Consider the following 26,583-nt stretch of genomic DNA (forward strand, 5'->3'; position numbering starts at 1 on the left):
CGGACGCTCACCGCCGCGGACGCTCACCGCCTTCCAACGCCGCCGCCGACGGCGACGCTCCCCTCTCCAACAGCGGCCACGCCTAGCCCCGTCCGCCACAGCAGATTTCGTTTGAACAGGAAGAAGGGGAAACAGGAGGGGAGAGGGGAATGTGACGATAACGCTACGGCCACCACAGATACAAACTACAAACAGACACCGACATGTGGGCCCCACAAACCGCACCGACAAAAAAAACTGCCAACCAACCCACACAATGGCCAGTAAAACAACCAGGCCCAACAAAGTACACCGCGGGCCGCTCAAACCAAAAATAAACGGGCCTAAAACACATACGAATCACCGAACAAAAACATGACTAGGCGCTAACATAAATCCCAGCTAGCTGGGATCTAGCAATTCCGTAACTTTTCCTCTGTGTTACCGCCAGAGTTAGAAAATCGTGTTAAGGTTTCTTGGAGTACTATCAAAGAGACAAAGAGGTGTGTGGTCATGATTATACTAAAGCTAGCTCTGAATTTATGATGGAAAGTGGTGCTCCATGTTCTATCCGATTAACACATGTTGATATTCAGGGACATGGTAGAGCATGGACTGAGACGTACGCTACTCTGTTTTTTGCGACAAACACGTCTTAACAGCCTCGCGTCACCTAGGAAAAGTTGCGTACTCCAAAGAGTTAATTAGGAGATAGGATGAAGGGCATTAAAATCTCTGATGTTGCATGGACACTATGAAATAGTGCCCAACCATCTAAACCAACGCGTGCTGTAATTTCTCTCACTCGAATCATGGAGCTTAACAACAAAATCTGATGTGCCTTCAGGTAGCAGGTGCTTGGTGCCTTCATGGAGCTTAACAACAAAATATTTTGGTTTTTTAATGTCATTGTCTATATATATATATATTTCAAGAATTTATTTTGAATTTTAAATAATTTAAAATTAAATTTGCACAAAAAAATTCCGAACTCCATTCTATTTGTTATTTTTAAGTGACTTGCAAAAAACTCAAATCGAAATATTACATAATTTAGAAGATACAAAAAAGACAGAGGGGAAGAATGTGCAGGTGTGGGCACCTGCTCCATTCAACTTTTCTGAAATTGTTGGGCTTGTAGGTTTGAAGAGACTTTCACCAAAGCAATACATATCTGACACGTTCAGCAGGAAACAAGTTGAGACACGTTCTCTAGAGGCGCCCCATTATGGCATTATCTTTTATAAATATATACCCAAGATTTAGATCAACGAGAACACACAAGTTCATCCATTCCTTTACATTTCGTTTTCACTCTAAGAATCTGCAGAGAAGGATGTGCAGGAGGAATAACGGTGGGCGGACAAGCTTCACACGCACGACATGACAAGGAGGTGGAGAAGCACGTTGCCATGATCACAAAACTCTACCATGCATGCGCATGGCTCAAACATATGGTCGCACAGAATTGAAGAATGCATGTGATGCCTAGAGGAAGACATGAACGACTTTTAGAATGGGAATTTATTCATTGCCGTTGGGAAGAGATCAATTACTAGTTCTATTCTCATCTCACGACTCTCTCACAATTGTGGACTCAAACCTTTCACTTTTAGCTTGAATATATGGAACACCGTATGCTCAAAATTGCACTATGGCATTTAGTTTGGTTTCCTCGAATATCTCAAGAAAATAAAACTGTAGGAAAATCACCTAGCCGCCGCCTCCTCCTCTCCCGCCCCCCTCCCGGGCGGCGGTGGAGGATCTACCCGCCCCGCTCCGAGCAGCCGCCCCCGGATCGCCGCACCTCAGCCGCCGCTGCTGCCGGCCTCGGCCCCGGCCCCGGCCTTGGCGCACCCATGTTTTTATTCCGACCGTTTGGTTCCGGAGGGAGCGCCGCAAAGCTATATTCTGTGTTGACATCTGGTGACTTTTTGGTCCATGGTGAAGTCAGAAGAAGGAATATCATGAAGGCCGGATTGGTGGACTGACTAAAAGAGGTTTGAGTCAACGTGATGCTGAGGGATCTGCTTGGTGTTCCGGGCTTGCAGCAGTGGTATGCATGTGGGGGCGGCAGCACAGTGGAAGTTCTGAGTTTTATCTCTCAGGGTGAAAACCCAAGGTCTGGTCTTAACTGGTTGTGCCTTACAATGTTCTTGTTGAAGGCATTGTTTTGAGAGTGGGGACTATCTTCAGGGAGAAATCCTAAGACCTTTGGTCGGGCGACGACGGCGTTGGTGCACTGTTTCCTTCTTGAAGGCGTCGCTTTTGGAGAGTCTGTACTTCAGGTGTTGTCACGGTGGTGGTTGTATTGCTGTTGCTAGGTCTAGAAGGCTATAGCGGGACTTTTATTTCTTAGATTTCTTTTCTCTTTTTTGGCTGTGTGCATCTGTACTGCCATTAGGGTGGGACGTTGTTGCAGAGGCTGGATGTAATTGATATCTTTTGATATTAATATATTCCCTTTATCGAAAAAAGGAAAATCCTAAGGAGCTCTCATAATATTCACTTGTTGCAAGATGGATATGCCTTGTTAGTTAGAGCTTTCATGAAACTAGCATTGTATATATATAGGCTTGTGTTTTTATAGACCCCCAAGACTCAAAACAGTTTAATTTGAGCTATACTAAGCTAAGCTTCGAAGAAGATGAAAACCAAATCCGAAAACCAAAACAAGTGAGAGGAGCTACAAGCCTACAACACATGCAACTCCTTAAACAAAAAGTAGTACTATGGCATTTGGTTTGGTTTCCTCGAATATCTAAAGAAAATAAAACTGAAGGAACGCCTTATACTATTTACTTATGGCGATATGGATATGGTGTATTAGTTGGAGCTTTCGTCAAAGTGCCATTGCGTTGCGTTATATATATACAAGGAGTAGGTGTTAGGATGATCTCCTCGCGTCCGAGCCCAACGGCTCGAACTCGGACCCTTGACCTCGTCCGCGCCCTGATCGGGGGCGCCCAACCGCATCTGGTTGGTGGGCTCCTGTCGCCTGTGCTATATATACAGTGGTGGGGGCGGTGGCACACGTAACGAGGTTGACCGCAGTGCCACCCGCCCCACCGATAGACCCACCGATTAGGGTTCGCACAATGCCGACGGGAAGCTCCATCGCCACGACCACTCCCTCACCTACGCGCCGCCGTTGCCACCATGGCCACTGCTTCCGGTTCCTCCTCACAGGGAGAAGGTACATCGTCTTTCCCTCTCGATCTCTCTCTCACGTAGCACACATGGACACGTTCTTTACAGAGATTTAGAGTACCCGTCATAAGATCTAGCCTAGAAAATCCAAGGGATTCAACATTGGTATCAGAGCCATGGCTAGTGTGTAGATCTTGTGTTTTATGGGTAGAAATTGTTAACAGCAAACCCTAGTTCCCTCCCACCGAACAGAAAAAGAAAGGTGTCACCGGCCAGGGCCTCGGGCCGCCGGCAAAGTAAGCGCCACCGCAAGGCTGCGCCGTTCCTCTCGATCCAGGTGCGCATCGGCAAGCCGAGGCACCCGGAAGAAGAACTACTCTCTCTCCACCTGCTGCTACCGCGGCTGTGCGAGACGGGGGCGAAGAAAAGTCAAAAGAACCCTACCGTGCTTACCGTGATGTCGTTCACGGTCGTCGGCAAAGAAAGTGAATGGAAAAGGAGCACCACAGCTGCATCCCTTGACGGCGGTGCGCCCACCGCTCGGGTGGACGCACTCACCGGCAAGAGGCACAGGGAGGCGCTGGCTACCGCCGCCGTCACCGGCAGAGCGAGCGGGGCAGGCGCGGGCTGCTGCCGCCGCCGGCCGTCGCCGGCTGCTGCAAAGGAGCGGAGCGAGCGCGCCAGAGTGGAGGTGGCTGCGGGAAAGGGGCGGGGGGCGCGGCTGCTGCTGCGTCGCCGACGAGCAGCCGGAGCGAGCGCGCGAGAGGGAGGCTCAGCCTCCGCGCCGCCGCGGCGAGAAGAGAGACAGGGGTTGGGGAGAATGAAGCTAGGGTTAGGGTTCTGCCGGTTGGCACCCCTTTTATACCGCCCGAAAGAGAAGGCCGACCGTCGGATCTCATCCGATGGCCAGCAGCGTGCGGAGCGTGATCTCCGCGGCTGGGCCGCGTCGGCACCGTGGCCAGGCCGCGTTGGCGGGCCGCGTCGAGCAGGCCGTGTGGGCGCCGCGTCGCTGCGTGCCGCTCGGCCGCGTGGGCGCCGCGTCTGCTGCGTGCCACTCGGTGCGAGTGGGACGCGTGGGCCGCGGGCCGCATGGACAGTAACAGTAACGTCAGTTTTTTACAGTTTTATTAATTACAGAGGCATTTTTAGGCAGTTTTGGGTCATTTTTTGGCCAGAAATTTTGTCTAGTTTTTTCTGAATAAATAGGACAAACGAAATATTTGTTCATAAATTAAAAGTGAAAGATATGCCTCTGAAAAGTTCAAAAGTTAAATAGTTTAAAGTCACAGTTTCCGCTGCATATAGTAAAAGAAGCATTTTTTGTCAAGTTTTTTCCTGAGCAAATTGAACCAACGAGATATTTGTTTTTTTTGGAAATTAAAAAGTAACAGAGATGCTTCTGAAAATTTTAAGTTTAAAGTTTGACTTCAAAGTTTCCGCTGCAAATAGTTAAGATGCATTTTCAATTTGGAAAAATGCAAAAGTGATGATTAAAACTTAAAAAGTTGCTTGAAAGTGATTGTTGAAACAATTATGATATGTCATTTTATGACCAACGATTATTGATGGCATGATCATGTTTTGTTGTAATAACATGTGCAAAAGTGATAATCAAAGTGATTATTGTGACAATTATGGTTCTGTTATTTTTTAACCAATGTTATTAATGATATGATCATGATTTGTTGCAATAAGGTGTGCATTTACCTCTATTTTCTGCCCAACAGTGATATAGATTTAATTGCACAAACAGTTGTATGTTCTAATTTTGACCAACATTGGATTATTGCATGCAATTGTTGTTATGATCTCATTTCATTATGGTTTAAAGGAGGGTACTACTTGATGAGCTGCATCAAGGATGTTCCAACCCTCAAAGGTGACAACTACACTGAATGGAGAAAAGAAGGTCGATTTGTGCTTTGAGGTGGATCGGGTTCCCACGACCGATCGGATCAAAAGATCCAGTTAGAAATGACAAGGATGATGATGCTGCATGGCAGTATAAAAGGTGGCTAAGTGCCATTTATAAAGAATACAATTGAGAACGCTATTGTGAGCTCAATTGCAGAGTGTGCTTCCGTAAGGGAGTATCTTGAAAGAATAAAGAGCCAGTTCACTGATTTTTCAAAGATATGTGCGACCCAGCTGCTGAAGCAACTGGTGACAGAAAAGTACACATGGACAGGAAGGACATGGCAGGTGTGCCATATGGTGTAATAATGCTTATGTGGGTATTGTCTGTGTGTAAAGTGAATGAGAAAAAGTGTTGTCCGCGTCGGACAAAGAAGAAAAGAAAAGAAAAGAACTGATGAATCATCGAAATTATGGCACTGTCGCTTATGCCATATTTCGAGGGGGAGAATAAGAAGACTTGTTAAAAATGATATTCTTCCTCCATTAGAATTCTCAAACATAGTACAGTGCATCGATTGCATTAAAGAGAAATTTGTAAAGCAAATTAAAAAGGGTGCAAATCGAAGCACATCAACACTAGAAATAATTCACACCGATATATGTGGACCATTTCCTGTGAAAGGTGTGGATGACTATGATTCGTTCATAACAGTCACAGATGATAACTCCCGATATGGTTATATTTATCCAATAAAAGAAAAAAACAAAAGCATTGGATAAATTCAAAATATTCAAAGCTGAAGTTGAAAATCAGTATGATAAAAGAATAAAGATAGTCAGGTCTGGTCGTGGAGGGGAGTACTACGGTCGACATACTCCATATGGCCCAGTCCCTGGACCTTTTGCAAGGTTCCTACAGGAGACTGGAATAGTTGCCCAGTACTCGATGCTGGGCGAACCTCAGCAGAATGGGGTAGCTGAAAGGCGCAACAGTACCCTTATGGATATGGTGCGCAGTATGATAAGCTATTTCACCCTACCATTGGGATTGTGGATTGAGGCTTAAAAACCCGCTATTCACATTCTAAACAGAGTACCAAGCAACTTGGTGCCCAAAACGCCGTATGAGCTATGGACAGGGAGAGTGCCTTCTCTAAACCACCTGAAAGTGTGGGGGAGCCTACGCAGAGGCCAAAGTATTCAATCCAAGTATCGCAAAGTTAGATACCAAAACAGTCAGCTGCCATTTTATTGGCTATTCTGAAAAGTCAAAAGGTTATCGTTTTCTACTGTCCAGAGAAATACACAAAGTTTGTGGAAACGAGACATGTTTTCTTCTTAGAGGACGAAATGATGAGGGGAAGCATGGTAGCTCGGAAAATTGATCTTGAGGAGAAGAGGGTGCATGCACCTAATCCGATGACTCAAGACTCATTTTTTGCACTACCATGTGCACATGTACCGACGATCCCTGCGATTGTGGTGCAAGTGCCTGTTGTGACTCCACTCATGACAACGATGAGTGAAAATTCAGAACCTGTCCGTCAGGAGCCGAATGAACCATTTGTTGAGCATGAAAGGGAGCAACAACAGCCACCTCCTGAAGCTGAGCCACAAGTTGAGGAACATAATGCTCCAGAGGTTGTGGCCCCTAGAAGGTCTACAAGAGCTAGAAAATCAGCCATTTCGACTGATTACAAAGTTTACAACACAGAAACAGTTCATATGGAAGGTGATCCCACTTCATATGAAGAAGCCATGAGAAGCCCAGATTCATCAAAGTGGATGGAGGTCATGGAAGGCAAGGAAGAGATGGGATGCCGCCTAAAGAAATTCATTTATGGATTAAAGCAAGCCTCCAGACAGTGGTATCTAAAGTTTAATGAAACAATCAAGAGATTTGGATTTAAAGAAAATATTAAGGACAATTGCGTTTATGCAAAGTTTAAAAGTGGGAAATATATTTTCCTAATCTTGTATGTGGATGATATTCTGCTTGCCGACAGTGATGTTAGTCTACTGCAAGAGACAAAGAAGTTCTTGTCCTCAAATTTTGATATGAAAGATCTTGGTGAAGCGTCATATGTTTTGGGCATAGAAATTCACCGAGATAGGAACAATGGAGTATTAGGACTATCGCAAAAGGCTTATTTAGAAAATATTCTAAGTAAGTATAATATGCATAAGTGCAGTGTCACACCTGCCCCTATAGTCAAGGGCGACAGTTTTGGGAAACATCAAAGTCCCCAAAATCAATACGAGCTCGATCAAATGAAAGCGGTTCCATATGCTTCGGCTATTTGAAGCCTACAGTATGCACAAGTGTGCACTCGCCATGACTTAGCATTTATCACCGGAGTACTCGGTAGATATCAAGAAAATCCAGGTTTTGAACACTGGAAAATGGTAAAGAAGGCATTGCGTTATGTGAAAGGCACAAAGAACTACATGCTAACATACAGAAGATCTGATTCTGTAGGAAATAAGAGAGTATTCAGATGCAGATTTTGCGGGGATAAAGATGATAGAAAATCCACATCTGGATATGTATTCACCCTCGCAGGGGGAGCTATTTCGTGGAGAAGCTCCAAACAGACGGTAGTTGCATCATCCACGATGTATGCAGAATTTATAGCATGTTATGAAGCCACGGGGCAGGCATTATGGTTAAAGAAATTTATACCCGACTTGAAAGTGGTAGATTGTATTGACAAACCACTAAAGATGTACTGCGATAATGAGTGTGTAGTATTTTATGCTCACAACAAAAAGTCGAGTATAGCTACGAAACCGATTGAGGTTAAGTATTATGTTGTGAAACACAAGGTTCAGGATCAAACTATAAGTCTCGGGCATATAAGGAAAAAAGATATGCTTGCGGATCCGCTAACGAAAGGCTTACCACCCAGCGTGTTCAAGGAGCACGTAGCCGGCATGGGTTTAAGGGAAAGTCTTACCTATCCTGGATCATAAGAGGCCTAAAAGTAAAAGAATTTGTTTCAAAACAGAGAAGTGTATTATGGTTGTCTGATTCTATCGGCAAGCCGCAAGCATATCTTTTGTTTCAAAACAGTAGGGAGATTATGTGTGAGTTTACAAGTACTTATCACAACCACACACGATCGAGGAGCCCAATCCTTATATCATGACCCTTTGGACCTGGTAGGTTCGATCTTCATGAGTCACGCCAAGCAGGGATGCTAAGTGCGTACCAAGGGCCTATCTGCATGAACCTCTTAGCCCTATCAGTGTTGTAGAAAGGTTATTGGATATTGCACAGCACCAATAGGGTCGGCTGCTCATATATATATAGGCGGACACATGTACAATTACAGGTACAACGCTGAGAAAACACGGGGACCTATGTCTATACAATATGTTACTCAACACCCCCCGCATTCGAAGGGTCGGCACCGACACACAGACTGGAGCGAAACTCAGGAAACGTCGTGGATGTCAATCCCTTTGTCATGATATCGGCAAATTGCTGAGACGTCGGTACGTGAAGAACTCGAACGCGACCGAGGGCAACTTGCTCACGAACGAAGTGGATGTCCAACTCGATGTGCTTGGTGCGCCGATGATGAACGGGGTTGGCGGAGAGGTAGACAGCCGACACGTTGTCGCGAGAAAACCACCGTAGCCTTGTCAACGGGACAAGAGAGCTCGGACGAAGCTGGCGAAGCCATGTGCACTCAGCCACGGCGTTAGCCACGGCGCGGTACTCGGCCTCAGCCTCTGGAGCGGGACATGGTGGGCTGCCTCTTGGAGGACCAAGAGACAAGCGACGAGCCGAGGTAGACGCAGTGAGCCGGCTGGTGGAGCGGCGCGTATCCGGGCAACCCGCCCAGTCCGCGTCGGAGTAGGCGACAAGGTCAGTCGACGTCGAGGGAGAAGCATGCAACGTCAAGCCGTAGCCCATGGTACCATAGACATAGCGGAGAATCCGCTTCACCGCGGCCCAACGAGCATCCCGAGGAGCATGCATATGCAAGCACACCTGCTGCACGGCGTACTGGAGCTCCGGCCGCGTCAGCGTCAAGTACTGAAGAGCACCAACGATGGAGCGATAGAGCGGCGCGTCGGACGCCAGCGACCCATCACTGGCGGAGAGCTTGGCGTTCGTGTCGACAGGAGTAGGCGCAGGGTTGCGGTTAAGCATCCCTGCACGCTCGAGAAGCTCGTGGGCATACTTCCGCTGATGGAGGAAGAACCCGTCCGCACGTCGGACAACCTCGATGCCGAGGAAGTAGTGGAGCGGGCCAAGATCCTTCAACGCAAACTCAGCGCGAAGGCGGTCGGTGAGCTGTCGAAGAAGACCAGCGGTGGAGGCCGTCAGGATGATGTCGTCGACGTATAGCAGCAGGTATGCCATGTCGTTGCCTGTCCGGTAGACAAACAGGGACGCATCAGAGCGCGTGGAGCGGAAGCCCAGGCGATGCGAGGAAGTCGGCGATGCGGCCGGTACCGGGCGCGGGCGCTGCTTCGGTCCATACAGGGACCGAGAGAGCAAGCACACGTCATCGGGGCGCTCGGTGTCGACGAAGCCGATGGGTTGCTGACAGTACACCTGTTCCTGCAGATGGCCATGAAGGAAGGCGTTGGATACGTCCATCTGATGCACGGGCCACGCACGAGACGTGGCGAGGTGCAACACTGTGCGGATCGTGCCCGGTTTGACAACCGGAGCAAACGTATCCGTGAAGTCGACGGCAGCGCGCTGCCGAAACCCGCGCACCACCCAGCGCTACTTGTAGCGCTCGAGAGTACCGTCGGAGCCGAGCTTGTGCTTGAAGACCCATTTGCCGGAGATGACGTTGGCGCGAGGGGGCCGGGGAACGAGCTCCCAGGTCCTATTGCGCTGCAGCGCGTCGTACTCCTCCTGCATGGCGGCGCGCCAATGCGGGTCGCGCAAGGCAGCGCGAGCCGAGGTGGGCACCGGCGAAGGAGCGGTCGCCGGGCCGGTGGCAGAGCCGGTCGGACCGGGCGGCAGGCCGGGTGGGCCGGCCGGGGGGCCGGCCTGACCGGGAGCTTGGCCGGGTCGGCTGGTGAAGGGGGCACCGCCGTCGTGCGGCAATATGCTGTTGCCGCTGGCCTAGACGAGCGACGCGAGACGGAGACGCCGCGCAGACATACTGGTCGGCGGGGTAGCGTGTAGACGGCCGCCGCACGCCTGCGCGGGCGCGGGTGAGCATGGGCTCAGGAGCCGCAGCGACGGGTGGCGAGGCAGACGACGAAGGGGCGGCCGCCGCGGGCGATGGCGCCTCGGGCGACGTGGGCGACGGGGACGCCTCGGACGTCGCGGGTGCGGTCGAAGGGGACGCCGCGGGCGATGGCGCCGCGGGCGACGCAGGCGATGGCGCCGCGGGCGACGCGGGCGTCGCGGGTACGGGCGATGGCGCCGCGGGCGACGCGAGGCGATGGCGCCGCGGGCGACGCGGGCGTCGCGGGTACGGGCGACGGGGGCGCCGCGGCCGCCGTGGGCGACGGGGACACCGGGGGGGGCACCGCGGTCAGGCATCGGCGCGCGGCCGTAGGAGGGCCAGCGGGCGCCGGGGGCGTCGTCGGAGGTGTCGCCATGAGTCCCTGCTGAAACGGAAAAACCAACTCGTCAAAGTACACGTGCCGGGAGGTGAGGACACGATGGGAGACCGGGTCGTCACAGTGGTAGCCCTTGGTGTTGGCGGGGTAGCCGAGAAACACACAAGGGAGGGAGCGCGGCGCAAGCTTATGCGCGGCGGTGGCAGCAGTGTTAGGATAACACCGACAGCCGAAGATGCGGAGGTCATCATAGGTGGGCGGCGCACCGTAAAGGAGATGATGCGGTGTGTAGGACCAACGCACACGACACGGGCGGATGTTGACGAGGAGAGTCGCCGTGGCAAGGGCATCCGGCCAGAATCGCGGGGGCATGGAGGCATGGAACAGAAGGGTGCGGACGCAGTCGTTGAGGATATGAAGCATCCGTTCGGCACGGCCATTCTGTGAAGAAGTGTATGGACACGTGAGGCGGAAGATGGCGCCGTGGGTGGCGAGAAGTGAGCGAATGGTGATGTTGTCGAACTCCTTGCCGTTGTCGGTTTGTAAGGCGTGAATGGGGCGACCAAACTGAGTGGAGACGAAGGCGAAGAAGGCGGTGAGGGTGGTGGCAACATCGGACTTACGGCGAAGTGGAAAAGTCCATACAAAGTGCGAGTAATCATCAAGAATCACAAGATAATAATTATATCCAGAGTTACTCGGAACCGGCGAGGTCCAAACATCACTATGAATAAGTTGAAAAGGAAAAGACGCGACTGTGGAGGACGAACTAAACGGAAGGCGAACATGTTTGCCTAGACGACATGCTTCACAAGAGTGGGCATACGTTTTATTACAAGTAAAGGAGAAGCCTTGCATTATTTGACGCAGAGTGGCGGAGCTAGGATGACCAAGACGGGCGTGCCAAAGGTCGACAACGGCGGAGAGCGCGAGTGGGCGCCCGGTGGTGGTGGAGGCCACGCCAATGGGGTAGAGATCGCCGGGGCTGTCACATCGGTGGAGGAGCATCCGGGTACGACCATCCTTGACAGAGAAATCAAAAGCGTCAAATTCCACAGTCACAGGGTTATCACGACAGAAAGACTTAACAGAAACAGGATTTTTAATCAAGTCAGGAGAAACAAGGACATTATGGAGAGAGAGAGAGGAGTGGAGGTGGAAGGAAAAGAGACAGAACCAGTGTGAGTAATAGGAAGAGCATGACCGTTGCCAACGATGATGCGAGAAGAAGTGGAAGCGGGTGTGGAAAAGGAGAGGTTACCGGGATGCGCAGCCATATGCGCGGAGGCGCCGGTGTCCATGAACCAGTCGCCACCGCCACCATACGCCCCGGCAGAGGGGGCGCTTTGGAGGGCGGTCAGGAGCGCGGGATCCCACGGGGTCGCACCCGGAGGGGCGGCGTAGGCCGGGGCCCGCGTAGAACGCCTGGTGGGAGGCTGGACGCGGCCCCATAATGCCCGGGTAGGGGGCGCGCGGCACGGGCATGGAGTAGGCGTGAACAACCCCGATCCACGGGTTGTGACCGGCAGTCCAAGGCGGAGGGGCGGTGTACTGCGGGGGATGAGGCGCGGGGGCGGCGGCATTGGCGCCACTGTTGCCACCACCGTTGCCACCGCCACAGCGACGACGGCCACGGCGGCTGCCGCCAGGAGGAGCCGGCTGCCTGGTCCAGGGACCGGTCTGGCCGGCCGGGGCGCCAGCGTGCCTAGTCCAGGGGCTGGTCTGGCCGGCCTGGTGACCGGACTGGCCGTCCACGGTCCGGTCTGACCGGGCGGCGGCGGGGAAACCCGGCGGCGGACCCATGGGGCGAGGCGCAGGGGCGCGGGGCGCGGGAGTCTGGGCGCCGCGGGAGAAGCCAGCGGCGAAGGCGGTGTGGGCCGCCCGAGCCCGGAGGTGCTTGAGGCGGCGCTCCTCGAGGCGCAGGTACGCCACGGCCTGCTCGAAGGTGGGCGTGGTGAGGAGCGTGAGGTTGGAGGCGGCGTTGCTGAGATCCTCGCCGAGACCCGCCGACGGGGTGGAGAGCATGATCTTGTCATCAATCGGGAACTCCAAGTCACGGAGCTCATCGGAGAGGCTCTTCAGCTTGAGGGCGTAGTCATCAAGAGACAAGTCGTTACGGTGGGTGCCGAAGAACTCCTGCTGGAGGAAGGTGACTCGCTGGATTTTGTTGTCGGTGAAGAGGCCGGTGATCTTAGCCCAGACCGTGTGGGCGGAGTCGCCGTCGCGGACGACGGTGCGAAAGATGTCGTTGGAGACGGTCTGGTAGAACCATCGGATGATGGTGGCGTCGATGGCGAGCCACGCGGGGTCGTGCGGCATGGCGAGGAGGTCGATGGTGCCGTCGACGTGATCAAGGAGATCATACTCGCGGAAGAGCAGCCCAAAGTACGTCTTCCACGGGAAGAAGTTGGCAGCGTTGGTGGAGAGCTTCAGCGGCACGCGCTCGGCGATGGGGATGTCGCGGATGACGGTGACGGAGGGGCCGGCGAAGGGGTTGCTGCTGCCGGAGCCGGAGGAGAAACCGGAGCCGGATGAGTCGAAGCGCTCCATGGCGGAAGCGGTGGTGGTGGGGAGGGCCGGCGGCGCCCTAAATGAGAAGGGCGGCGGCTAGGGTTGGGAGTGGTGGAGGCCGGCAGCGCCCTAGAGAGGAGGGGGCGGCGGCTAGGGTGGATGGAGGTGGTGGCCGCCGGCGCCCTAGGGAGGAGGAGGGGCGGCGGCTAGGGTTGGAAGGGGGTGGCCGGCGGCGCCCCAAGGAAAGAGGAGGGCGGCGGCTAGGGCAGGACCCGAAGGGTCTCTGATACCATGTAGAAAGGTTATTGGAGATTGCACAGCACCAATAGGGCCGGCTGCTCATATATATATAGGCGGACACATGTACAATTACAGGTACAACCTTGAGAAAACACGGAGACCTATGTCTATACAATATGTTACTCAACAAGTGTTGGATTAGTCAAATATAGTTACTGAAATATTCAAATAAGTTTCTCTTTGCATGAACAATGTTCTCTCCCCCTCTCTCTAATTCCTTTTTGCGCACTATTTCTTTTTTCGTATGCGCTGAAGTATTGAAATACACATACACGGAGTCAAGGTTGCACGCACAAGGATCATCGCAACAATTGGCATACCAAGCCAATAGATCTCTGGACTTATCCGGTTTCCCGTTGTGGTTAACTTCCCCCGACTGTTTTGCCGTCGAGTTACAGAACCATGTAAAGGTTTCTTTGATTATCAGAGAGGTGCATGTTTACCTACTGTTTTATATCTCGGAAATTCAATTCGGCTCCCGGGTGCATATGCTCCCTCTATCAAAAAATTATATTTCGAAATGTCGAAAAAATTTAACAAAAAATTCTACATGTACATCTCCACAATATACGTACGTTCGTCAAGTTTCGTGAGGAACCAATATGTTTTGTGGTCTTTGTAAAAAAGAGAAAATTTATCTTCTGAAAAGTCTTATTTTCAGCATTGAATTTTGTCTTTTTTACACACGTCACGCGACAAGTCGGTTTTTGATGGAACGACTTTCTGAGCGCGTAGCACGTGAAGATGTACGTGCAAATTTTCCGCTTCAATTTTTTAAAATTTCAAAATGTATGTAACATGCATTTCAAAATAAAGGGAGCATATGCTCCCATGTGCCAAAACACCATTCCCAGAAACACTCATATCATGATTCTACAAAAGTTAGTTCTGAATTTCAAAATAAAGGGAGCATATGCTCCCATGTGCCAAAACACCATTCCCAGGAACACTCATATCATGATTCTACAAAAGTTAGTTCTGAATTTATGATGGGAAGTGGTGCTCCATGTTCTATCCAACTGGAAGCACAATAACAGATGCTGATATTCAGGGAAATAGTTGAGCATGGAGTGAGAGACGCACGCTACTCCGTTTCTGCCGCAAACACGTCTTGACAGCCTCGCATCCATCGCCTTTGGGAAAGTTGCCTACTCCAAAGAGTTAGTTAGGAGATAGGGCGTTTCCTTAGGGGGGGGGGGAGGGCATTAACATCTCTGATGTTGCATGGACACACTACGAAATCAGGGAGCTCAACAGCAAAATCTGACGTACCTCCTGGTAAGCGCTGGCTACTGAATTGTTGTAAAGCGATATGTATCCGGACACATTTATAACCTGAAACCAGCAGCATTCAGCAGAGAAAGAAGTTCAGACATTGAGACAACCTGGAGTTGGCACCTGCTCCTTTGGCATTCTTGTACAGAACAAGGCGTTAGGACGAGGGACAAAGTCTGAATCGCAGCAGTGGTGTACGGCTGCACAGCGCAAATCGTAAACGTTAGTGACTCAGTGTCTCCCTCCCTAGCTCCGTGTGTGTTGTACGCGTAGCAGAAGGAGGATCACACTGATTTCTTCTCTCCCAATTCATGCATGTACTCTTTGCTTGCATCAATATGCCTCCTTCCTTTATCGAAAAATCAATATGCCTCCAAATCTAAGCGTAACTGCTGGTCCACCACACACGTGGGAGGGATAGTACACAATGGAGCATGCCTGTATGTGTACCGTACATACACAGCATACTCTACTACACAGTTTCTAGTGTGTTGGTTAGCTTCTTTTTTATAGACACATTGAACCGATGCATCATTATGTATGGAACCGGGTCAATAGCCTCAGAGAATCACTTTCAAGTTTCAACACACATAGTGGCTGGTCCAAGTCACCCTATAACAAAACAGAAACATACATCCACTCGGCCATCCGTTCGGCCTCCCGAGGATCCACGAGGGGTCAGCGTGTTGGAGCTGGACCTTCACGACAAGCTCGTCCGCCGCTTCTACCTCCTCTACCTCCTCCAAGCCTCGCCGGAGGAACGCGACGCCATGTGCGAGCCCATTGGATGGCGACCTCCGCTCCCTCGAGATTGTTAGTGTATGTGCTTTGTATACGTGTACGTGTACGGAGTAGTACTCCGACCGTACACGTACCTCCTTTGTATTGCCACGTAGGGGGCTTTTCCCTACCTATATAACATGCAACCGATGGCCCGAAAGGGTACGCATCGTTACACCAAAACCATCATGGTATCAGAGCAGGCCTCTTCCTGCCTCTAGCTACCGAAACCCTAGCCACAAATCCGCCGCCGCTGCATCTCTGTCGCCGCCGCATCTTGCCGCCGCCTCAGCCCTTGCCGCCACCGCATACACACACAAGTCAAAGCCTTTGCCGCCGCCGCCTCTCTTTAGTCGCTGCCGCCGCCAAACCAAGTTCTGCCGCTGCCGCCGCCGCACCAAAACCCTCAAAAACAACAAACCCGACGCCGCCGTTTTTTGTTGTTGCCGCCGCCACGTCCAAAACCCTCCAAAAACAAACCAGACGCCTTCCGCCGCCGCCGCTTTTACTGTTGCCGCAGCCGCATCCAAAAAAACCAAAACCCAAACCCTAGACGTCTCGTCCTCTGATGGCTTCGTCCACTGCCATGTCCGCCACGGCCCTCGCTGCTGCGCTCGGATCGCCGCCATCGCAGCCCCTGACGCGGGAGAATGCCCTCATCTGGAAGGCCCTCGTCATCCCGGCACTTCGTGGTGCCCGGGTCCTTGACCTTGTTGAAGGAGTCGACAAGGCGCCCGCCGAAACCCTCGATGCTGAAGATGCAAACGGCAAGAAGCTCACCATCGCCAATCCTGAGTACGAGTCCTGGATCGCTCGTGATGAACAAGTGCTGAGATGGCTTCTCAACGCCCTCTCACCGGATGTCCTGGCCCATGTCATTGGCTTCGAGACCTCGGCTGAAGTCTGGGCCTCCCTCAATAGCCACGTTGCTGCCAAGTCCAAGACACGTATTCAGCAGTGATACGTCTCCGACGTATCGATAATTTCTTATGTTCTATGCCATATTATTGATGATACCTACATGTTTTATGCACACTTTATGTCATATTCGTGCATTTTCCGGAACTAACCTATTAACAAGATGCCGAAGTGCCGGTTCCTCGTTTTCTGCTGTTTTTGGTTTCAGAAATCCTAGTAACAAAATATTCTCGGAATTGGACGAAACGAAGACCCAGGAGCCTATTTTGCCACGAACCTTCCAGAAGACCGAAGAGCATACGAAGTGGGGCCACGAGGTGGCGACACCAAATGGCGGCGCGGCCAAGGGGGGCCGCGCCGCCCGTGGTGTGGGCCCCTCGTTAGCCCCCCGACTCGCCCTTCCGCCTACTTAAAGCCTCCGTCGCGAAACCCCCGATGCGAAAAACCACGATACGGAAAACCTTACCGAGACGCCGCCGCCGCCGATCCCATCTCGGGGGATTACGGAGATCTCCTCCGGCACCCTGCCGGAGAGGGGATTCATCTCCCGGAGGACTCTACACCGCCATGGTCGCCTCCGGAGTGATGAGTGAGTAGTTCACCCCTGGACTATGGGTCCATAGCAGTAGCTAGATGGTTGTCTTCTCCTCATTGTGCTTCATTGTTGGATCTTGTGAGCTGCCTAACATGATCAAGATCATCTATCTGTAATACTCTATGTTGTGTTTGTCGGGATCCGATGGATAGAGAATACCATGTTATGTTAATTATCAAGTTATTACATATGTGTTGTTTATGATCTTGCATGCTCTCCGTTACTAGTAGAGGCTCTGGCCAAGATTTTGCTTTTAACTCCAAGAGGGAGTATTTATGCTCGATAGTGGGTTCATGCCTGCATTGACACCTGGGACAGTGACAGAAAGTTCTAAGGTTGTGTTGTGCTATTGCCACTAGGGATAAAACATTGACGCTATGTCCGAGGATGTAGTTGTTGATTACATTATGCACCATACTTAATGCGATTGTCTGTTGCTTTGCAACTTAATATCGGAAGGGGTTCGGACGATAACCCGAAGGTGGACTTTTTAGGCATAGATGCAGTTGGATGGCGGTCTATGTACTTTGTCGTAATGCCCAATTAAATCTCACTATACTTATCATGCCATGTATGTGCATTGTTATGCCCTCTCTATTTGTCAATTGCCCGACTGTAATTTGTTCACCCAACATGCTTTTTATCTTATGGGAGAGACACCTCTAGTGAACTGTGGAGCCCGGTCCATTCTTTTAATACTGAAATACAAATCTGCTGCAATACTTGTTTTATTGTTTTCTCTGCAAACAATCATCTTCCACACAATACGGTTAACCCTTTGTTACAGCAAGCCGGTGAGATTGACAACCTCACTGTTTCGTTGGGGCAAAGTACTTTGGTTGTGTTGTGCAGGTTCCACGTTGGCGCCGGAATCTCTGGTGTTGCGCCGCACTACATCCCGCCGCCATCAACCTTCAACGTGCTTCTTGACTCCTACTGGTTCGATTAAACCTTGGTTTCTTACTGAGGGAAACTTGCCGCTGTGAGCATCACACCTTCCTCTTGGGGTTCCCAACGGACGTGTCAACTACACGCATCAAGCAAATTTCTAGCGCCGTTGCCGGGAGATCAAGACACGCCGCAAGGGGAGTCTCCACTTCCCAATCTCTTTACTTTGTTTTTTTCTTGCTTTATTTTATTTACTACTTTGTTTGCTGCATTATATCAAAACACAAAAAAATTAGTTGCTAGTTTTACTTTATTTACTGTCTTGCACTCTATATCAAAAACACAAAAAAAATTAGTTTACTTGCACTTACCTTACTTGATTCATCATGTTTCCTTTTAATTTTACCACAAAGAACATACCGGTAGGACAAGGGTCTATAATTGGGAGGAACAATATAGAAGAATTTTTCACCCATGTTAGTACTGTTGAAGATTTTGAAGATAGACACTTGGTAGAACTTGCTCCTACTTATGAAATTGCTGCTGTCTGCTTTAGTTCGCTTGTTGGAAACTAAATTTGTTAATCTCAATCCTATAATCCAACACATGTTTCTTACACTTGGTGATATGGAAGAGGGGGAAAAGAAAGATTTTGTTTTAGAAACACTTCTTAGAGAATTTGGTGGTCTAGCAAGAGAGGCTAGAAAGGTCTTTGCTAAATTTAATATGCTTGGTTCTCATACTAATTTTGTTGGTCTCCTTGAAAAAATGGACATGGATAGAATAAGGTACACTAATAATATTAATGATGGTGGGGAGATCAAAGCACCAATACCATGTAAACTCCTAGCTATGAATGATGCACTAGAACAAAACTATGCTTGGCTTGTTCCTGAAAATTTGTTTGATGAGAGTAGCAAGCCCAAGACTAATGAAAAGGGAGACACTGAAACTTATGTATCTAATATACTATGCATGGTTGAGAAAACTTCAAACCCCGCTGTAGGTGCACCACCCTTCGATGTTACTTGAGTTACACTTTCCGCGCCTAGCTGAAAGGCGTTAAAGAAAAGCGCTTATGGGAGACAACCCATGTTTTTACTCCAGTATTTTTGTTTTAAATTTGTGTCTTGGAAGTTGTTTACTACTGTAGCAACCTCTCCTTATCTTAGTTTTGAGTTTTTTTGTGCCAAGTAAAGTCTTTGATAGTAAAGTAAGTACTAGATTTGGATTACTGCGCAGTTCCAGATTTCTTTGCTGTCACGAATCTGGGTCTACCTCCCTGTAGGTAGCTCAGAAAATTAAGCCAATTTACGTGCATGATCCTCAGATATGTACGCAACTTTCATTCAATTTGAGCATTTTTATTTGAGCAAGTCTGGTGGCCCAATAAAATCCATCTTTACGGACTGTTCTGTTTTGACAGATTCTGTCTTTTATTTCGCATTGCCTCTTTTGCTATGTTGGATGAATTTCTTTGATCCATTAATGTCCAGTAGCTTTATGCAATGTCCAGAAGTGTTAAGAATGATTGTGTCACCTCTGAACATGTGAATTTTTATTATGCACTAACCCTCTAATGAGTTGTTTCGAGTTTGGTGTGGAGGAAGTTTTCAAGGATCAAGAGAGGAGTATGATGCAATATGATCAAGGAGAGTGAAAGCTCTAAGCTTGGGGATGCCCCGGTGGTTCACCCCTGCATATTTTAAGAAGACTCAAGCGTCTAAGCTTGGGGATGCCCAAGGCATCCCCTTCTTCATCGACAACATTATCAGGTTCCTCCCCGAAACTATATTTTTATTCCGTCACATCTTATGTACTTTGCTTGGAGCGTCGGTTTGTTTTTGTTTTGTTTGAATAAAATGGATCCTAGCATTCACTTTATGGGAGAGAGACACGCTCCGCTGTAGCATATGGACAAATATGTCCTTGGCTCTACTCATAGTATTCATGGCGAAGTTTCTTCTTCGTTAAATTGTTATATGGTTGGAATTGGAAAATACTACATGTAGTAACTCTAAAATGTCTTGGATAATTTGATACTTGGCAATTGTTGTGCTCATGTTTAAGCTCTTGCATCATATACTTTGCACCCATTAATGAAGAAATACTTAGAGCTTGCTAATTTGGTTTGCATATTTGGTTTCTCTAGAGTCTAGATAATATCTAGTATTGAGTTTTGAACAACAAGGAAGACGGTATGGAGTCTTATAATGTTTACAATATGTCTTTTATGTGAGTTTTGTTGTACCGTTCATCCTTGTGTTTGTTTCAAATAACCTTGCTAGCCTAAACCTTGTATCGAGAGGGAATACTTCTCATGCATCCAAAATACTTGAGCCAACCACTATGCCATTTGTGTCCACCATACCTACCTACTACATGGTATTTATCCGCCATTCCAAAGTAAATTGCTTGAGTGCTACCTTTAAAATTCCATCATTCACCTTTGCAATATATAGCTCACGGGACAAATAGCTTAAAAACTATTGTGGTATTGAATATGTACTTATGCACTTTATCTCTTATTAAGTTGCTTGTTGAGCGATAACCATGCTTACGGGGACGCCATCAACTATTCTTTGTTGAATATCATGTGAGTTGCTATGCATGTCCGTCTTGTCCGAAGTAAGAGAGATCTACCACCTTCATGGTTGGAGCATGCATATTGTTAGAGAAGAACTTTGGGCCGCTAACTAAAGCCATGATTCATGGTGGAAGTTTCGAGTCTTGGACATATATCCTCAATCTCATATGAGAATAATAATTGTTGCCACATGCTTATGCATTAAAGAGGAGTCCATTATCCGTTGTCCATGTTGTCCCGGTATGGATGTCTAAGTTGAGAATAATCAAAAGCGAGAAATCCAAAATGCGAGCTTTCTCCTTAGACCTTTGTACAGAGCGGCATGGAGGTACCCCATTGTGACACTTGGTTAAAACATGTGCATTGCAAAGATCCGGTAGTCCAAGCTAATTAGGACAAGGTGTGGGCACTATTAGTATACTATGCATGAGGCTTGCAACTTGTAAGATATAATTTACATAACTCATATGCTTTATTACTACCGTTGACAAAATTGTTTCATATTTTCAAAATAAAAGCTCTAGCACAAATATAGCAATCGATGCTTTCCTCTTTGAAGGACCATTCTTTTACTTTTATGTTGAGTCAGTTCACCTATTTCTCTCCACCTCAAGAAGCAAACACTTGTGTGAACTGTGCATTGATTCCTACATACTTGCATATTGTACTTGTTATATTACTCTATGTTGACAATTATCCATGAGATATACATGTTACAAGTTGAAAGCAACCGCTGAAACTTAATCTTCCTTTGTGTTGCTTCAATGCCTTTACTTTGATTTATTGCTTTATGAGTTAACTCTTATGCAAGACTTATTAATATTTGTCTTGAAGTACTATTCATGAAAAGTCTTTGCTTTATGATTCACATGTTTACTCATGTCATTACCATTGTTTTGATCGCTGCATTCACTACATATGTTTACAAATAGTATGATCAAGGTTATGATGGCATATCACTTCGGAAATTATCTTTGTTATCGTTTTACCTGCTCGGGACGAGCAGAACTAAGCTTGGGGATGCTTGATACGTCTCCGACGTATCGATAATTTCTTATGTTCTACGCCATATTATTGATGATACCTACATGTTTTATGCAAACTTTATGTCATATTCGTGCATTTTCTGGAACTAACCTATTAACAAGATGCCGAAGTGCCGCTTCTCGTTTTCCGCTGTTTTTGGTTTCGTAAATCCTAGTAACGAAATATTCTCGGAATTGGACGAAACGAAGACCCGGGGGCCTATTTTGCCACGAACCTTCCGGAAGACCGAAGAGCATACGAAGTGGGGCCACGAGGTGGCGACACCACATGGCGGCGTGGCCAAGGGGGGCCCGCGCCGCCCCGTGGTGTGGGCCCCTCGTTAGCCCCCGACTCGCCCTTCCGCCTACTTAAAGCCTCCGTCGCGAAACCCCCGATGCGAAAAACCACGATACGGAAAACCTATGCGAGACGCCGCCGCCGCCGATCCCATCTCGGGGGATTCTCGGAGATCTCCTCCGGCACCTCGCCGGAGAGGGATTCATCTCCCGGAGGACTCTACACCGCCATGGTCGCCTCCGGAGTGATGAGTGAGTAGTTCACCCCTGGACTATGGGTCCATAGCAGTAGCTAGATGGTTGTCTTCTCCTCATTGTGCTTCATTGTTGGATCTTGTGAGCTGCCTAACATGATCAAGATCATCTATCCGTAATACTCTATGTTGTGTTTGTCGGGATCCGATGGATAGAGAATACCATGTTATGTTAATTATCAAGTTATTACATATGTGTTGTTTATGATCTTGCATGCTCTCCGTTACTAGTAGAGGCTCGGCCAAGTTTTTGCTTTTAACTCCAAGAGGGAGTATTTATGCTCGATAGTGGGTTCATGCCCGCATTGACACCAGGACAAGGTGACGAAAGTTCTAAGGTTGTGTTGTGCTGTTGCCACTAGGGATAAAACATTGGCGCTATGTCCGAGGATGTAGTTGTTGATTACATTACGCACCATAGTTAATGCAATTGTCCTGTTGCTTTGCAACTTAATACCGGAAGGGGTTCGGACGATAACCTGAAGGTGGACTTTTTAGGCATAGATGCGGTTGGATGGCGGTCTATGTACTTTGTCGTAATGCCCAATTAAATCTCACTATACTTATCATGCCATGTATGTGCATTGTTATGCCCTCTCTATTTGTCAATTGCCCGACCGTAATTTGTTCACCCAACATGCTTTTTATCTTATGGGAGAGACACCTCTAGTGAACTGTGGACCCCGGTCCATTCTTTTAATACTCGAAATACAAATCTGCTGCAATACTTGTTTTACTCGTTTTCTCTCGCAAACAATCATCTTCCACACAATACGGTTAACCCTTTGTTACAGCAAGCCGGTGAGATTGACAACCTCACCTGTTTCGTTGGGGCAAAGTACTTTGGTTGTGTTGTGCGGGTTCCACGTTGGCGCCGGAATCTCCGGTGTTGCGCCGCACTACATCCCGCCGCCATCAACCTTCAACGTGCTTCTTGACTCCTACTGGTTCGATTAAACCTTGGTTTCTTACTGAGGGAAACTTGCCGCTGTGCGCATCACACCTTCCTCTTGGGGTTCCCAACGGACGTGTCAACTACACGCATCAAGCAGCTTCGTTCCGCGCTCAATGACACCCGCAAGAGTGATCTCTCCGCAGATAAGTACTTTGCTAAGATGAAATCAATTGCCTCTGAACTTGCTGCTGCCGGTAAACCACTTGATGATGATGAGCTTGTGTACTATGTGCTGCATGGTCTTGAAGTCAATACAATAGTCTCCGTGTTGCAGTTCGTGCTAATCCCAATACAAATCTGACCGAGCTTCTTAGTCAAGTGCAAGAATTTGACAGGGAACACAAAAGCGAGGATCCTGGTTTTGTCTCTTCGGCCAACACTGCTCGCCGGGATACTCGTCCCCGCCAAGATGACCGTCGTCCTCGCTATGATGATCGCCCTCGCTAGGAAAACCGTCCTCGCCAAGATGACCGTGGCCGCCAAGACCGTCCTCACCAAGATCAGCGCGGGTACAGAGATGAGCGCCCTCGGCGCTATGATGATGAGCGCCCACGGTGCTATGATGATGAGCGCCCCCGGCGCTATGATGATGAGCGCCCCCGGTGCTATGATAATGATCTTCGTCGTGATGGTGGTCGGCGGCGTGACCGCCAGCCTACCCCCCTATGTGGACACCACTTGTCAGATTTGCACCATTCATGGCCATCCTGCAAGTGACTGCTGGTGGCGCTATGGAGATGATCGTGATGGCGACCGTGGACAAAAAGGGGCAAATTTTGCCTCCAATGGCGTTGATACCAACTGGTACTATGATACTGGGGCTACTGATCACATCACTGGAGATCTGAACAAGCTCTCTACTCATGAGCCTTATACTGGACAGGACAGTGTTCGCACTGCTGAAGGCACATGTATGCACATTAGTCATGTTGGTCATTCAATTTTGCGCACTCCTCATGATTCTTTTCAGCTTAAATCCATCCTACACGTTCCTCATGCATCTAAAAACTTGCTATCTGTTCATCGGTTTACTCTTGATAATCATGTCTTTATTGAATTCCATCCTTTTTTCTTTTTGATAAAGGACACACCAACTCGGCGAACTCTGTTTAGGGGTCCGTGTTATGGAGGTCTCTATCCCTTGATGCCTATCTCCACTGCCTCCTCCAAGCATGCTTTCATCACAATAAAGCCGTCGTCTTCCACATGGCATCACCGATTAGGTCACCCTTCCTCGTTTGTGGTTCAGCAAGTACTTAGGAGAAATAAGCTAGCTTACACCCCAGAGACTACACCCTATGTTTGTGACTCTTGTCAGTTAGCAAAGAGCCATCAGTTACCATATCCCATGTCTACCAGTAGATCTTCTGTTCCTTTCGAACAAAAAAATTCTGATGTATGGGGTCCTGCTCCCCTCTCTGTTGGGAAACATGCATACTATGTAAGCTTTATTGATGACTTTAGCAAGTTCACATGGATTTATTTGCTTAAAAAGCGTTCTGATGTTTATCAAGTCTTTCTCAATTTTCAGCAATATATTGAGCGCAAGTTTGATCGTAAAATTGTCACCATGCAAACTGATTGGGGGGTGAATATGAGAAACTTAATGCCTTCTTTCAAAAAGTTGGTATCACTCATCATGTCTCATGTCCTCATGCTCATCAACAAAATGGCTCTGCTGAACGCAAAAACCATCATATAGTTGAAGTTGGTCTTGCTTTACTTGCAAATGCATCCATGCCATTGAAATATTGGGATGAAGCCTTTCTCACAGCCACGTTTCTCATTAATTTGCTTCCCACTAAAGTCATCAACATGGAGTCCTCAGCTGAGCGTCTCCTTCGTGTTACGCCTAATTATGATGCTCTTCGCACGTTTGGCTGTGCTTGTTGGCCTAATCTTCGTCCTTATAACACACGCAAGCTCGCTTTTCGTTCCACGCGTTGTGTCTTCCTTGGCTATAGTCCTCTACACAAAGGCGTTAAATGTCTGGATGTTTCCACCGGTCGTGTCTATATCTCTCGTGATGTTGTCTTCGATGAAAACATTTTCCTTTTGCTACACTACATCCAAATGCCGACGCCCTTCTCAAACGAGAAATTCTTCTTCTTCCTACATCCACACCTCATGAGAGTGCCCAAAATATTGATGACCACTTGGCTCCTATTGTGCCTGTTACTGTTCCTTTGTCTGTTGCTCTACAGGATCCTACAGATGTTGCTGAAAATCCCATGCAAAATGATGCTCCCGATGCTCCCCAAGCATCTGCTGAAGAAACTGCACAAAATGACGAACCTGGCGCCCGATCCGAGGAAGATTCAGGAGAAGAAGCTTCTCCTGCCGGCGCTGACAGCGAGGCAGATTCTCCCGCCCAGCCCTCGCCTTCTGTGTCGCCCTCGTCGTCCGCGCCTGCCACTCCGCGTGTCTCGGCCCGCGGCGCACCTGTGCCCCCGCACGTGCAGCCGGCGCCCGCTCTGGAGACCGCGGCCGCCACTCCGGAGCAGCCGCGTGGCGCTGACTCCTCGCCTACGCGCGCACATGGAGCTGCTCCCTCTGGATCGGTTGCACCCTGCAATTCTGTGGTGCCTCCTGCTGCACCATCCTCTCCGCCTCCTGGACCGCGTACTCGTCTTCAGAGAGGTATACGACAGCCCAAGAAATATACTGACGGTACTGTGCGCTATGGTATGCTTGCCTCTACAGGTGAACCTCGCAATTTGCCTGATGCTCTTGCTGACTCTAATTGGCGTGCGTCTATGCAAGATGAATATGGTGCTCTTATGATGAACAAAACATGGACTCTTGTTCCTCCTAGTGCAAATAAAAATTTGATTGACTGCAAGTGGGTTTATCGTATAAAACGACGAGCTGATGGTACCATTGATCGCTACAAGGCTCGTTTGGTTGCAAAGGGATTCAAGCAACGGTATGGTATTGACTATGAAGATACCTTTAGTCCTGTTGTTAAAATTGCTACTATCAGGATTGTTCTGTCTATTGCTGTGTCTCGAAATTGGTGTCTCAGGCAGCTAGATGTCAAGAACGCGTTCCTTCATGGTGTTCTGGAAGAGGAAGTATACATGAAGCAGCCTCCTGGTTTTGCACATCCCAATGCTCCTAATTATGTCTGTCGTCTTGATAAAGCTCTCTATGGTCTGAAGCAAGCCCCTAAAGCCTGGTATTCTCGTTTGAGTACAAAACTACAGGATTTTGGTTTTACACCTTCCAAGGCTGATACTTCTTTGTTCCTTTACACTCGAGCTGGTGTTACTATCTTTGTTCTTATCTATGTTGATGATATTATTGTCACCAACTCCTCTGATCATGCAGTCTCTATACTTCTTAAAGATCTGAATGCTCACTTTGCTATTAAGGATTTGGGACCCCTTCATTTCTTTCTTGGTATTGAGGTCAAACACACACATGATGCTCTTTTGCTTACTCAGGTGAAGTATGCAACTGATTTGGTTGCCAAGGTTGGCATGCTTGGGTGCAAACCCGCCCCTACACCACTCTCTTCATCCGAGTCATTATCCTTACATGAAGGTACTCCTCTTGGCCCAGATGACAGCGCTCAATACAGAAGCATTGTTGGTGCTCTTCAGTACCTTACACTCACACGCCCAGATTTGGCTTTTTCTGTCAACAAAGTTTGTCAATACTTGCATGCT

This window comes from Lolium rigidum, chromosome 5 (assembly GCF_022539505.1).
Source record: "Lolium rigidum isolate FL_2022 chromosome 5, APGP_CSIRO_Lrig_0.1, whole genome shotgun sequence".
Lineage (NCBI taxonomy): Eukaryota > Viridiplantae > Streptophyta > Magnoliopsida > Poales > Poaceae > Lolium > Lolium rigidum.